Genomic DNA, 14045 nt, shown 5'->3' with positions numbered 1-14045 from the left:
ACAGGTGCCTGCCAGCAGCTGATGAGCGCCAGCCCCCAAGGGAGCGTGGTGCCCTTTTGCCCAGCTGGTGCCTTCCTGTTTTCCAGGCTTGCGCTTGAGACCCCCCACCAACCGTCGGCCCCTGCGATTTCTCTGAAGCCCAGGAGAGAGCCGGCGCCGTGGGGCGGGGGTGCCCGCAGAGGTAAAGTCCCAGCCGAGTGCTGGCCGGGGGCTGTGGGCGCTCCTGTGGGGCCCGCAGGGTCCCAAAGACGCTGTTGTGCTGTCCTCTTGCCTCCCACTTGCAGTGAGCGTGCTGGACCCGGTGTTCCTGGCTCAGCGGAGGGTTTCTCTAGCCAGGCAGCGGGCGAAGGAATGCGAGCAGGCGAAAGCCAAGGAAGGCGAGCGGGCGAAAGCCAAGGAAGCTGGCCAGGCCAGGTGAGCCTCGCGGAGGAGCGGTGTGGCTGGGGGCGCGGGGGCACGCCGTGCCCTCGTCGTAGCGCGAGGGAGGTGTTTCCCTCGGCCGGGGGGCTGCCTGCGCCGATGCCGAAAGGCCCCGGAGGCGTTGTCCTGCCGGACACGCGGTCCTCCTGCGGAACCGCCTGGCGGTGCCGGAGCCGGGCGGCAGGCTGCGAGCCCGTCCCGGAGCAAGCGGCTCAGACTGGGCTCCCACAAGCTCAGCCTGCCGTGCCTCTTCAGAGTCCTGCCAGTAATCCAGGAGAAGTCCCAGGAGGAGCTGAAGCAGCCCAGACCTCCAGCTCAGCCGCGGTTGCAGCTCCCTGCGTGCGTTCCGCAGCCCTCGGGAACGGTATGCCCTAGGGATTTGCCAGCCCTGCGTCACGTCTCGGGCTCTGGGCCAGGGCAGAAGAGGCGGCAAGAGCTGCCCACCGTCCCAGCCCTCCCGCCCTGCCCAAGCCCGAGGAGACTAACGCCGCCTGTGTGGTGTGTGCCTGGCCTCCAGGGAACGGGCTCGCTGCGCACCAAGAGGGCAGAGAAACGGCTCCGGCTGCTGATGGCATCCAAGCGCCAAGAGGTGGAAGCGGACGTGTGGCGCCAATACCATGCCAGCAGAGCGGGGCGGAACACGGAGCGAGGCCAGGTATGGCATGCACTTCCCAGCCCCCAGGAAAAGGGCATTTCCCCTCCCCGCTCCCCGGGAGGGGAGCAGGGAAGGTCTCCCGGCACGGGCACGGCAGCAGTGCTGTGGCCAGCTGGCCAGGCAGGGGCCTTCTGTCTGCCCGCTGCCCTGCACGTTGCCCTGCAAGAGGAGCTGTCCCTACGGCCCCAGGCCGAAGCGTGCGGTCGGCTGTGGCACGGGCGCTCTGTTGCGTGCCCATACCTCCCCGCGAGGGCTCAGCACCACCGCCCGGAAGACTAAGCCAAGGCTGTGCAAGTCACGCGCCTGGGCTGAAGCCTTGGGAGCAGCCCCAGCGGGTGGTGGCGGGGCTTTAGGAGAGTCTCTTCTGCCTTCGCAGAGCCCCTGCCGCCACGTCTTTGAGGATCCCTACCGCCCTCCCCACCTCCTGAGAAAGGCCTATGCCGAGAAGCTGAAGGAGGGGCTGCAGGAGAAGGAGAGATGCCAAAGCGCCGCGAGGCAGAGAGCGTCAGAGGGGCCGGCAGAGCTGCACCTCCCGGGGAGAGCGTGGGCAGTGTAAGTGTGTGCCGGCTCCTGCAGAGGCCGGGGAAAGCCTCGGGCGGCTCCCACCGCTGGAGGCGTCCGGGCTGAAGACGGAAGGCTGGCTCAGCTGGCTGGGCTCTGCCTTCCCAAAGCAGGCAGCCTGTGCTCGCCCTCCCCGCGCGGTGACTCCCGGGCACCCGGCCCTCAGCTGCGATGCCCGCTCGGTCCCGGCTCTCGGCCCTGCCCGGCTTCAGCCCCGGCCGATCTGCGCTCTCCTCGCCGCAGATGGGTTGGGGCACGAGGGCCCACGAGACGCCACGCAGAGCCGCGGGCTGGCCTCGGCAGCACCTCCCAGAACCGCTGGCCTGAGGCAGGCTTTGGGGCGTTGCGGGCCCTTCTGCCCGGCCGCAGAGCTGAGGCCCTTTCTTCTGTGTCCTTTAGCAAGGGGGAGAAGACGAGGCTGTTGGAGCGCCGTGGGAAGGCCCAGGGACTGCCAGCCACGCCACGAAGCTGAGAGCGGCCCCGCAGAGTCCAGCGGCAGGGGCCTTGGCCCTCACGGCGGCCACCCGTGTCAGCGGGAGAGCCGTCAGCGGCGGGTGGCAGGGCCTCTGCAAAGGGGAACGTGCCAAATAAAGGCTGCTGGCGCCTGTGCCCAGCCGGAGTGACCGTGCTGCTCCCTGCGCTGCCTTTCTCTGCGTCCAAGGGGACGGGAGGGGCCCTGCAGCCCCCTGGTCGGAGGGGTTTTTGGGGAGGGGGGCGGGTGGGACTGGTCCTGCCAGCCAGTGGCGACAGGCCACGCGACTGGAAGAGCGGCGTCCTTGCCAGGGCGTGGGGCACGGGGGCTGCAGAGCACAGCTTCTCTGCATCCCGACACCGCTTTGTAAGGGATAAGCAGAGCGCCAGGTCCACGCTGGCCAAAGAAAACGCCATCGGCTGTGCAACTTGCTGGAGTACCACGACAGTCGTGGTACTGCACTGATGTACTCTCAGTCTATTTTTTCAGGGCATCAGCTTTACTCTTGGGTGACTTCACTGCAAGGCTGCCTTTGTCTCCAAAGGCCGTAATCAAAATACTCTTTTGCTCGATACGGATGGACTGTCTCCAGCTCCGTTATTCATTATCCATTCAAAACTTCTATGCAGATGAGTCTCTGTTTTACTTTGCGTATATGTCTGTGTTGCAGATGTAAACCTGGACCGAATTTCATTGTTTCCCAGACATCAGACTAAGGATGTACCTGTCCAAAGTTCAAGTTTAGACAAGACGGAATTTTTGCTTGCCGGAGTCTCTCTTCACTGTGGAAGTGCTGATTCTTAACACACTTCCCCCCCTCCGCCCCTGCCCCCTTGAAACGTTTGGAAAGGAAGCTTATTTTGCAAATACAAAGCGACTGGGTGATTATCTGCATGTATTCTGCACTCACACCCGTGATGGAGGCCTTTCTTTACTAGAGAGGGGGGTCAAACACTGCAACAGCCTTCCTAGAGAGGTGGTCGATGCTTCCTGCCTGTCACTGTTGAAGAGGCATTTGGACAATGCCCCTCAGAACATGCTTTAACCTGGTCAGCCCTGAAGTGGTCAGGCAGCCGGACTAGATGATTGTTCTAGGTCCCATTCCAACTGGAATGGTTCCGTTCTGGTCTGGTGTGTTCCGTTCTGTTCTGTTCTACTCTATCCTACTCTGTTCTGTTCTGTTCTGCTCTAGTCCGTTGCAACGTGTACATTGTGGAGCTCTCTCCAAGCACAGTACCTTCAGTGAACAACAGGGAAATTGAGAAATTTAAATATATTCTTTTGTTTCTGAGTTAAAAATACAACAGAGGAAACACTTTTTAAGATCACTTACATCTCGGTTTGAATTCCACCGTCTTTATCCTTACTGGCTGCTTTTAGGATGAAGAGTTAAGGCATCACTTTGTATTGCAGGCAAAATATTAATCCCACCCCTGCTTTTGTGAAATTTGTAGTATCAAATGCGTTAGTGTTTGGAAGTGGCTTCTGTTTTTTTCATCTAACAAATGAAACCTATAGGGAATCCTAATAGAGATTATTGGTTCTCTATTGGCTGATTGACTGATTGGGCAATATGACCTGTTTCCTCACGGCTTCCTCACAAGAGAAGGCCTTGTTTCCGTTCACTGAACAAATGCAAGGTGGAAAGGATTGGGGCCTTAAACATTTTCCGTGGACTTGATGAATCTTGGTAATTTACTTCCAAAGAAACACCTAGCAGAATTGCCACTCTTCATTCTAGTTAGTTGGGACACAACTACACAGCTTGGAAAGAAAGGGTACTGACGTAGCCGTCGTGTAGTCGTATGCCGTTTACGTAGAAACTGATTTTGCATTTAACAGTGCTGCTGCTGAAAGGCAGCTTCAGACAAATTTTGTCACATGTAACAGCTAACCACCTGTTTTGTAGGGAGGCTGTAGTAAACAGTATGAAATAGTAAACTATTGCCTTCCACGTGAGACAGAGAGACACTTCCTAACTACTTCACACAGCAAAGGATTTTGTTCATCAAACCACTCCTTGTGTTTCTGGAAAGAGTGAAGGAGAAACTGTTTAAATGCCTCATATTTTGACATTCTAGTTGGCATATATTTAGCTTTTTCTTTGCTTTTTTTCCTTTTCTTTTGTTTTTCTTTTCTTTTCTTTTTTTGTTTTGTTTTCTTTTCTTGTCTTTTCTTTATTCTTTTCTTTTCTTTTCTTTTCTTCTCTTTTCTTTTCTTGTCTTTCTTTTCTTTTCTTTTCTTTTCTTTTCTTTTCTTTTCTTTTCTTTTCTTTTCTTTTCTTTTCTTTTCTTTTCTTTTCTTCTCTTTCTTTTCTTTTCTTTTCTTTTCTTTTCTTTTCTTTTCTTTCTTTTCTTTTCTTGTCTTGTCTTTTCTTTTCTTTCTTTCCTTTTCTTTTCTTTTCTTCTCTTTTCTTTTCTTTTCTTTTCTTTTCTTTTCTTTTCTTTTCTTTTCTTTTCTTTTCTTTTCTTTTCTTCTCTTTTCTTTTCTTTTCTTTTCTTTTCTTTTCTTTTCTTTTCTTTTCTTTTCTTTTCTTTTCCTTTCTTTTCCTTTCTTTCATTTTCTTGGTTTTTTGACACGATAAAGTCCCATTACAAAAGGAAAACAAATCCATGTGGAAAAATCCTTGGACTTCTGAAAAGAAACTCTGAATAGGGTACCAAACTATTTTGACTCTCAAAGTCTGATTTGTTAATTGCTGGTTTTTTTCCTAAGATACAAACAGTTTTTTCACAGTAGGCATTATATTGATGTCTCGGAGACGTTTTGTAATTGATCACTTTGTTCTGTCCTCTGCTGCCATTTCTAAGTTTAGATTCCTCAACTTAGAGCAGAAATTTTTCTATGAATTATTCTACAGGTTGGTCTACTCAGTGCATTTTCTACTCCCCTGGCCCTCAAAGCCATGCAATTCTTCCTGTACTTTATTCCAAAACTGTCTTTGAGAGGGTGGACGGTCCATTGTGACATCACCGTGGGGTGGAGGGTGACATCACCTGGCGGTGCACTGTTGACGTCAGCGAGCGATGGACTGTGACCTCACGTCCCTCGCTGCTTATCTTCGGGCGCCGGCAGAGCCTGGGCCAGTCTGGCTCGTGCCTGGACTCCTGCCGAGCGTGCCTGCGAGGTCCGGAGGGTCGAGCGAGGCTTCTCCTGGTGCCGGGTGGTGCTTCGGGGGCTGCCGTCGGCAGCTCTCGCTGCCCATCCCGGAGCCATCCCCTGTGTTTCCCCGGCCCTGCCAGGTTCAGGCGGCCGGGCACCGCGGGGCAAGCTTGCAGCAGCGGAGGTGAGCTGTGCGGGGAAGCGTCCCCCCGGGGTGGCCGTGGGGCGGGCGACGGGGCTCGGGGAGCCAGGAGGGTGTCCTTCTCGAGGGGCCTGGGCGTTCCTACCTCCCCTCTGCTCCTCTCCCCTCTCCTCCCCTCCCCGGGACAGCGAGCGACCATGGCCTCTCTCCCTTTTGCAGCGCGTGACACCCTTTGGCAGTGCCCGTGCCAGCGAGGGGGAGCAGCTCCTCATCCTCAGCTCTCTAGAAGCCACTGCAGAGCGCAAACATGGCCACGGAGACGGAGTGGAGCTGCCCCATCTGCCACGATGCTCGAGACGACGTCTCTTACGCGATGCCCTGTCGCCACCAGTTCTGCCTGGGCTGCCTCCTGCGTTGGACAGAGGTGAAACTAGACTGCCCGCTCTGCAGAAGACCAGTAGAGAGCATCAGGTTTTCTGTGCTGGGAGAAGGCAACTATCTGGAGTTTGTCGCCGCACACACCGAAGAGTCGCCAGATGCCAGCAGCCAGGCAGGCAGCGCTCCCGGCCCCCTGCCCGAAAACAGCCCCCATCACCCTGCGCCATCCCCTCCATCGTCTCCGCAGGGGATACCGTCCCCAGCTGAGCAGGGGGCTGCGGGGCCAGAGGCCGTGGGTGGCCTCCTGCCTGAGGTCTGGGCAGAACTTTTCCAAAGGCAGCAGCATCTCCTCGATCCCGTGCTGCCCTGGCTGCGCCAGGAGCTGGAGGCAATATTTGGGGGCCGGTGGTGGGAGGCAAAGAGTGCAGAGAGCAGCATCCTGTACGCTCTATGCATCCACGGTCCGGATGCGGAGGTCATGGTCCGGATGCTGCAGCCTGTCCTTGAGGAACATACAGCATCTCTGGTCCACGGCACCATCAATACCATTGTGCATCAGTGCAGCGAAGAGGCCCAGAGGCTGCTGCGCTCCCATGCTGCCGGGGAGGAGGACAACAGCCCTGCGGCCAGCTCCAGCTCCACCAGCTCCAGCTCCGCCAGCCCCAGCTGCAGCGGCTCCCGGGAGGGGACTCCCACCCCTCACCCGAGCTCCTCCAGCAGCCCGTCAGGGGCAGAGCAGGAGCAGCCCCAGGAGGAGCCGGGGCAGGAGGCGGCGGCAGGTCCCTCCGCTCCCGGCCGGGGCAGGGACCGCTCGCCCGGGGGGCGCCGGCGCCCCGCAAAGAGGAGGGCCCCCAGCCCCCAGGACTCTCCCCGGCCCTGCAAGAGGCCGCCTCGCCGGCGGCACTAGCAGGGCCCCAGCGACCGTGTCTTCATGGAAAAGGAAATAAATGCCTGTTTCCCTGGCACTGGGGGTCTCTGGGTGCTGCTTTCCGCCCCTTCTCCCAGTGCGTTTCCTGGCCCCCCACGCCCCTCCATCGGCCAAGGGTCCCCAGAGCCCCAGGGCCATGTTGGCATGGGAAATCCTGCTCCCACAGGAAATCCTGCTGCAGCCACAGAAATGGAAGAGGTTCTGAAAAAGCCCGAAAAGGAGGCGAAAAGGGAGAAAGGGAAGAGAAAAGGGAGGAGCCCAGAAGCGGCGAGCAACCCCGCAGAGTCCAGCGGCAGGGGCCATGGCCCCCACGGCGGCCACCCGTGTCAGCGGGAGAGCCGTCAGCGGTGGGTGGCAGGGGCGAGGAGGAGGGCCTTTGCAAAGGGGAACGTGCCAAATAAAGGCTGCTGGCGCCTGTGCCCAGCCGGAGTGACCGTGCTGCTCCCTGCACTGCCTTTCTCTGCGGCCAAGGGGACAGGTCGGAGGGGTTTTTGGGCAAAGGGGCCGTGGGGACTGGTCCTGCCAGCCAGTGGCGACAGGCCACGCGACTGGAAGAGCGGCATCCTTGCCAGGGCGCGGGGCACGGGGGCTGCAGAGCACAGCTTCTCTGCATCCCGACACCGCTTTGTAAGGGATAAGCAGAGCTCCGTGGCTGGTCACAGCACTCTCTCGGAGCAGAGTCACGCTGGCCAAAGGAAACGGTGGGCTTGGTGCTCCCTGAAGAGCTATACTCGCATGGATGGAGAAATGTGCCTCCTTGAAGACACTCCTTAGCTGAGCCCTTGGCTGACCCTCAGGAACTGTCCAGTGGCCGTCTTGGTAGAGAGTTTATTCCTTTAGGAAAGAGAGAAACTTTTGGAAGTGAAAAAGCCCCTTTTGGGCGAGGTAAACTACAGCATGAAGAAGAAAGCCCTGATCTGGCAGGGTAAAAGAGCACGAGCAGCAGCATGTGCAACCAAGCCAGACCCATGTTGCTCAAGGGTCTCTACAGGGACGACTACTACTGGGCATCTTCCTTACTGACATAGCTAGTGGGACTGAGTGCACCCTCCGCAAGTCTGCAGATGCCACCAAGCTGAGCGCTTGCTTGGAATCTGGGGGTTCTTTTGGACAGTACAGGGTGCAGCTCCTGCGGGACCTGGAAGGGTGAGATTCCCCTCTCCTTGCGTGCTGCTGGTGCTCTTCCCTCCCATAGTGTGTGTCTTGCCCTGAGCAAGGAAGGGGGAGACTTTTCCAGGCCTGTGTTGCTAACCCTAGGTACAGCCCTTAGCTGACCCTCTCTGGCCCTTTCAGATGCCCTCGCAGGACCCAAGTTTCACAAGCGAAAGATGGATTTCATGTGAACTGTCTTTGGCCTGCCCAACAGGCACATCGGCTACCTTACATACGATATTGACTTATGCCCTTCTGTTCTCAGTACAATTGTACCAGCCCTGCAGTTGATTTATAGATACACAGATACTCACACACACACACGGCTGTGTGCATAAGGTAAAGATAGACGCACAACCATCTACCGTGTGTACCTACTTCAGTATAGACCACGTCAGAACGATCTGTTCCTCAAATGCCTTCAGGCGCTAACTCAAGCGCTCCACTCCATAGTTAATACAGCTCAGCAGAGGTAGGAGCACATGCACTGAGAACTGGGAGCTCATATGGTGCCTTCATAACGACTCCAGAAGGAATTTTCACTTTCACTTGTACCTTCTGAGTCGTGCTCATTTAACCCTCTCATCTGACGTTACCTGCAGCAGTCAGTACGTGAGCACTGCTTTACCATCAGTGTTTTTAACAGGCATTTTGCGAACGGGAATCGGTACTTGCCGTCGTCAAGTTCAGCTGGGAGGAAAATAGGCAATCGGACCAAAAGAAGGAAACCAGTCCACTCTATTAAAAGACTGCTATGAATTGAATTTTCTATTATATTTCTCTTACTGTCACAATCAGCTAGAGTGTTGTCTAATTTTTTCATAGTCACTTCTTCAGACTGCAGGTTTTCAGTACAGATAAAGTGTTATCAACTGCCCACTGTTCTTCGCTTCATTGGAAGTGTATTTGGGGCAGGACGAGGAGTAGCTCTGCTAGATTTTTGGCTAACGCTTCTTTTTTTCTGCTACACCCAACTTAAATGACTTAACAACACCATGCATACCCACTATTTAGACTAGTAAAGAAATAGATACCTCCTTTTCTTAAAAAACTGTCAAGAGAAGCGCTTGCTTATTTTAAAGAAATGAAGAGATTGCTGGGATAGGTCAACTCCCCCCCGCCCCCCCTTTTTTCTTCTGACAAAGAAGTGGGCAAAACAGAAGTTTGGACAAAGTTTCGTAGCTTTCAATAATGGGGAAAAAGTTCCGGAGCAAAAACCAGAATGACTGCTAAAAAGCTATCAGGAAGAGAACAAAAACTTTAAAAATTCCAACAATGAACTACGGAAAAGAGCTTTTCACGTAGCTCCCTATGCTAAGGGGACCATGCACATAAAAAGGTCCTTCCAAAAACTTCTTTACAGCCTCCTCTGAGACCACAGAAGACCTTTGGGTAGGGAAAAGGTGCAGAGACTGGTGACATCACGTCACTGTCTCTAGACATTACCACTTTCCCAGTTTGATTCCAGGTACTCCCCCAGAAGGGCTGGCAAGGTATTGTACATCTCTCATCACAAATTCTATTTATTGATATATAGGAAGGTGTAAAGACACATCAGGAAGGTGTAAAGATAGACGAGCTCCTCCCTGTCTGGAAGTGTAGGAAAAGTTGCCTAACTCCTCAAAAGGAACACAGGCACAAAAGGGTTTGGTTTTTAACGAGGTTGTGAAGAGACAAAATTCCTCTTTCTCAAACACTATCCTTATTTAGTGAACCAGAAGAAAGGTCTTTTAAATCTACTTTTAGAAGAAGACGAAAGTAGCAAAGGTCTGATTTAACTAACAGAGGGTCAAACGCTTCCTCTGTCAGTGTGGTACAAATCTGGAGTTCTCATGAAATCAGAGCCTTAGCCTAGAAATATTATACAGCAAAGTCAGCTTATAAAGAAGCGCAGCAGAAACCATTTCTGAAGCCATGTCTGTTCACTGTTGTCACCAAGTCAATTAAGAAGATGGAGCAGTCTCACATTTAAAGAGATCCAAGGTCTGACGATTTTTCAATTGGTTGAGCCGAATACACCATTCTATTAAAACAGAAGCCCCACAGTCTGTGTTGTTTACCCCGTCTCATTAACGGGCAATTAAAAAAAAGAAAAAGAGAGAGAAAAGAAAAAAACTACAAAAAGACTCAATAAAACCAGAAGATTTTGCTTGGATTTCAGATTTCTAAGTAAAACTCTATCACAAGTGCTGTCGCCATATGCTTCCAATAGCTCGTGCCAGGCTGGACTCAGCATTAGCCACACTTGTGCGATGCACAGCCAATCCTCCAGTTGCTAAGGTCCCACAGACCTCAGCACTTGGAGAGATAAGACTGACCATAGACTACTGTTTTCCTGTGGGGCACATCCCTTCTGAGTCCAGCAGCAAAGGCAGCAACTCCTAAATAGCATGGGGAGGTTGCCATCAGGTTTTTAAACAGGCACATCAGCCTGAACTTCTGGGATGGGAAAATAGCATCTGGACTTGGGCGAGTAGGCTTAAACAAGCTATTCCAAGCGTGTGAGAGCTCTGTTCGTCTTGAGCTGCTGCAGTGAAGCCATGTGCGCTGGTGTTCCAGACGTCTTCATCTGAGCTATTAAACACCTCACACCAACTTGGTTACGCAGCTTTACATTGTATGGTTTGTTTGCCAACAAGAAGTTAACCGTTAGTTCCTCACTGTCCAGGATGGCCTCAGCGATGAATCCTGGTTCGTTTGTGTGTACCCCTGCATGTTGGGGGGTTTTTTGGACCTGCTGTGTCTTGCTCTCCACTTGTCAACTTTTAATTTTATTCACTGTCGTTGTGTTTTAACCCCAGCCGGTAAGTAAGCACCACGCAGCCAGCCGCTCACTCACTACCCCCCCGCCAGGGGGATGGGGGAGAGAATTGGGGGAAAAAAAGTAAAACTCGTGGGTTGAGATAAGAACAGTTTAACGGGACAGGAAGGAAGAAGCTAATAATGATAATAATAACAACACTAAAACGACAATAATAATAAAAGGATTGGAATATACTAAGCAAGTGATGCACAATGCAATTGCTCACCGCTCGCTGACCGATGCCCAGTTAGTTCCCGAGCAGCCATCCCCCCAGGCCAGCTCCTCCTAGTTTATATACTAGGCATGACATCACCTGGTATGGAATACCCCTTTGGTCATTTTGGGTCAGTTCCTGGCTGTGTCCCCTCCCAACTCCTTGTGCCCCTCCAGCCTTCTTGCTGGCTGGGCATGAGAAGCTGACAAATCCTTGACTTAGTCTAACCACTACTCAGCAACAACTGAAAACATCAGTGTGGCAGCAACATTCTTGGCATACTGAACCCCAAACATAACACTCTATCAGCTACTAGACAGAAAATTATTGACTCTGTCCCAGCCGAAAGCAGGACAACTGCATACCAGGCCATTTGCAGAGCAGTTCCAAAACCTTATGAAATCTGACTGCAGCTGTCTTGGGGCTCAGCATTTCCCTTTATCCATCAACACTCCATGGAAGTTATCTACATAGAAGGAAACAGCAATGGCTTCAGTTCTTGTCCCCTTCAAGACCTCTTTCAATACTTGGCCCAGCTGGAAGAGGTCCTTCAGTATTGTGCTGTCTTCTGGTTTGTGAACCGCTACCTTAGCTAGTCTTTTAACCGGGATCCTCACTCCCGAGTGTTGTGCAGAAGCTTGGCAGAAAGTGAAACTTTTCCAAATTCCTATGTTTTATGCTATTCTGTGAGCTCTTAGTCTGTCTCGGTAGTGCTAGCAGGGATGTAATTTCCTGTTTGTCTTTTATTTGAACCGATTCCTGAGGTTCTGCTTAAGCCCTACCAAAAGAAATACATTCCAAGTCACAGCAAATGGCTTTTCTAAAAGTGTTAATTATAAGTACTAGCATCTGAATTAAACTACACATATGTGTGTCTGCGGCTGAAGAGATGAATTAGACGCAGAAATGCAGAGTTTTATTTTAGGTACGTTATGAGAATAAATCCGGATTGCTGGCAGCTTATCAAGCTTAAGAGAAGAATTGTTCATTCATACATAAAGCACTGAAGTCACCCAGAAAACGGAAAGATTTTCTGCCTTTCAATCGTTCCCATGGTTTTCCCCTCCTAATAAATTCGCTGCTGGGTTGGCTTGTTTTAACCAAACAAAAAACGTGATAGAAGAACTTCTTTTGTCACAGTAGGTGTCCAGTCGGGCAAGACATACCAAAAGACACACCAAAAATACCAAAAATAACATGCAGGGGAGCTAGTTGAGCTTTTTTAGCTCGGGCTGAAGAGCGCCGTCTCTGCATTTGGTCTCACTTGCTTACTTTTCTCTTTTAGATCACAAGGTGCCTTTAAAACTGAGCGGGGAAAAGAAGTGGATGTTGCCTGGGATTAGTCTTCCGCAGGAAAGGCTGAGAAAGAAACGGTCTTTTAAAGCTCTGTGTGTGTGTGTGTGTGTGTGTGTGAGGTGTCTTTCTCATACAGCGTGAAGCCCAGACATTCCTTCACTCAGCAAGAGAAATCATGACTTAATTTGTTCATTGATTGTTTCCTTGATTTTCCCTGGATGTAGAATCGGTGTTCTGCCATGTGAGCTGAGGCTTTAAGGACGCCGAGGTACCCGGAGCTATGGCTCTCGGTGGCCAACAAAGTGAGCAATCAAAGAACTGGAAAGAGAGGCCTGGGAAACGTCAGTTGTTTCCAAACGCGTGGGTAAGTGATTTTGCATCAAAACCTTGTTGGGAATTCTCAGGGAAGCTGAGCTTGCACAAAAGCCTGTTTAGGAGAAAATATCTGTCTAGACAAACTCCCATCAACTGTACACACTTCTTCACCGTGGAGTTTGGTTGGGGAGATTCCCATCAGTTTTCTCAGGGGCCAAAAAATGTACAGACCATGGAAGTTCTGTAGGAAAATACAGCATTTTTTTAATAGTTTGACTTTCCTTTTTTTTTTTTTTTTTTTTTTTTTTTTTTTTTTTTTTTTTTTTTTTTGTCATGAGAACATTCAAAGCAAAAGTACCAGTTAATGGATGGTGTGTAGAGAAATCTTTCCCATGCCATTTGAAATCTTAAGTCTTGGTATAAGGGCCTGTTGCATTCTCAGGGCTGAGAAGGTTTTTAATGCGTGCTAATATATGCAAGTGGTATCCTTAGATCACTTCAGAGCAGAGGGAATTTACCATTCCTAGTGCACGTTTCTTGTAGGAAACCAAGGTTATGCTGCCTTACTGTGGCATGCTGGTTTAGGATGTTGCCAAATACAATTGTAAGTCTTTTTCCAAAGCTTCACTTGAAACTTGGTATCGGTTACATTCATTGCTAAAGTGCCTCAATTCATTCACAGTGAGATACCCGGTGGTATAGTGTATCAGTTCTATCATGAGGATATCAGTTGTATCATCAGTTGCTGAGAGTACCATAAAGACCTGCATATGAGCAAATTTCCACCCCTTCTGCAGCCTTAATTTGACTCTTGCAAGAAGAAACACTGTGTGTCTGTGGAGAGACTGAATGACTGCAAATGTGAAAGTCCTGAACCAAAGGTTCACCTCTGGGTAGCAGAAGCATTTGGGCAGTGAGTAATGGTAGAGAGGAGGGAAGAACTTCATGAAGGAGAAAAGTAGTCATATGAAGGGAAGCTCTGCTTTTTCTTTCTGCCACTTAGGTGCGGTGCGGTGCTTGTACGTAACCAATTGCTTTTAACCCTCTTTGTGATTTTAAGTTAGTTTGAGGAAATGTATGCAAAGATAGGTTTAATCATAGTGTACGTAGCAAGCCGTGTAACTCGTCTCAGGGAGAACAGAAAGCTGGAAAATAGCATACAGTCCCAATGCCATCTGGTTCTTGTCGGGGAATGGCTTGCAGAAAGGGGTCATTGGGATTATATGCAGCTAGTGGGCCAACAGAATGACACTCGCATGGAGGGAGCTACTGCTAACAGCCTTGACATGACTGGGCCGAACTAGGCCCCAACACAACTGTGGGGGAAGTTCAGCAAGGTCACAGCGTCCTTGAAGAAGAAAAACAACTAAGGCAAAGCCTGCTAGAACCGGTAAAAGGGGAACTCCCTCGCAAACAAGAAGCCACAAGTAGGCGTGTTATGCAAATGTGACCTTTTCGCGTTCAACCTATAGCCAGGCTGTGTTTGGAATGTATTAGCGCAGAGACATATATAAAGCTACAAACTGTTCAATAAAGTTGGCACTATGTTTTGATTCATGTTGGATTACTGGTGTCCGCCTTATTTCCTTCTCGTCAAGTGGCGCCCG

The sequence above is a fragment of the Buteo buteo genome, chromosome Z, assembly GCF_964188355.1.
Source record: "Buteo buteo chromosome Z, bButBut1.hap1.1, whole genome shotgun sequence".
Lineage (NCBI taxonomy): Eukaryota > Metazoa > Chordata > Aves > Accipitriformes > Accipitridae > Buteo > Buteo buteo.
This window is presented reverse-complemented; position numbering follows the sequence as displayed.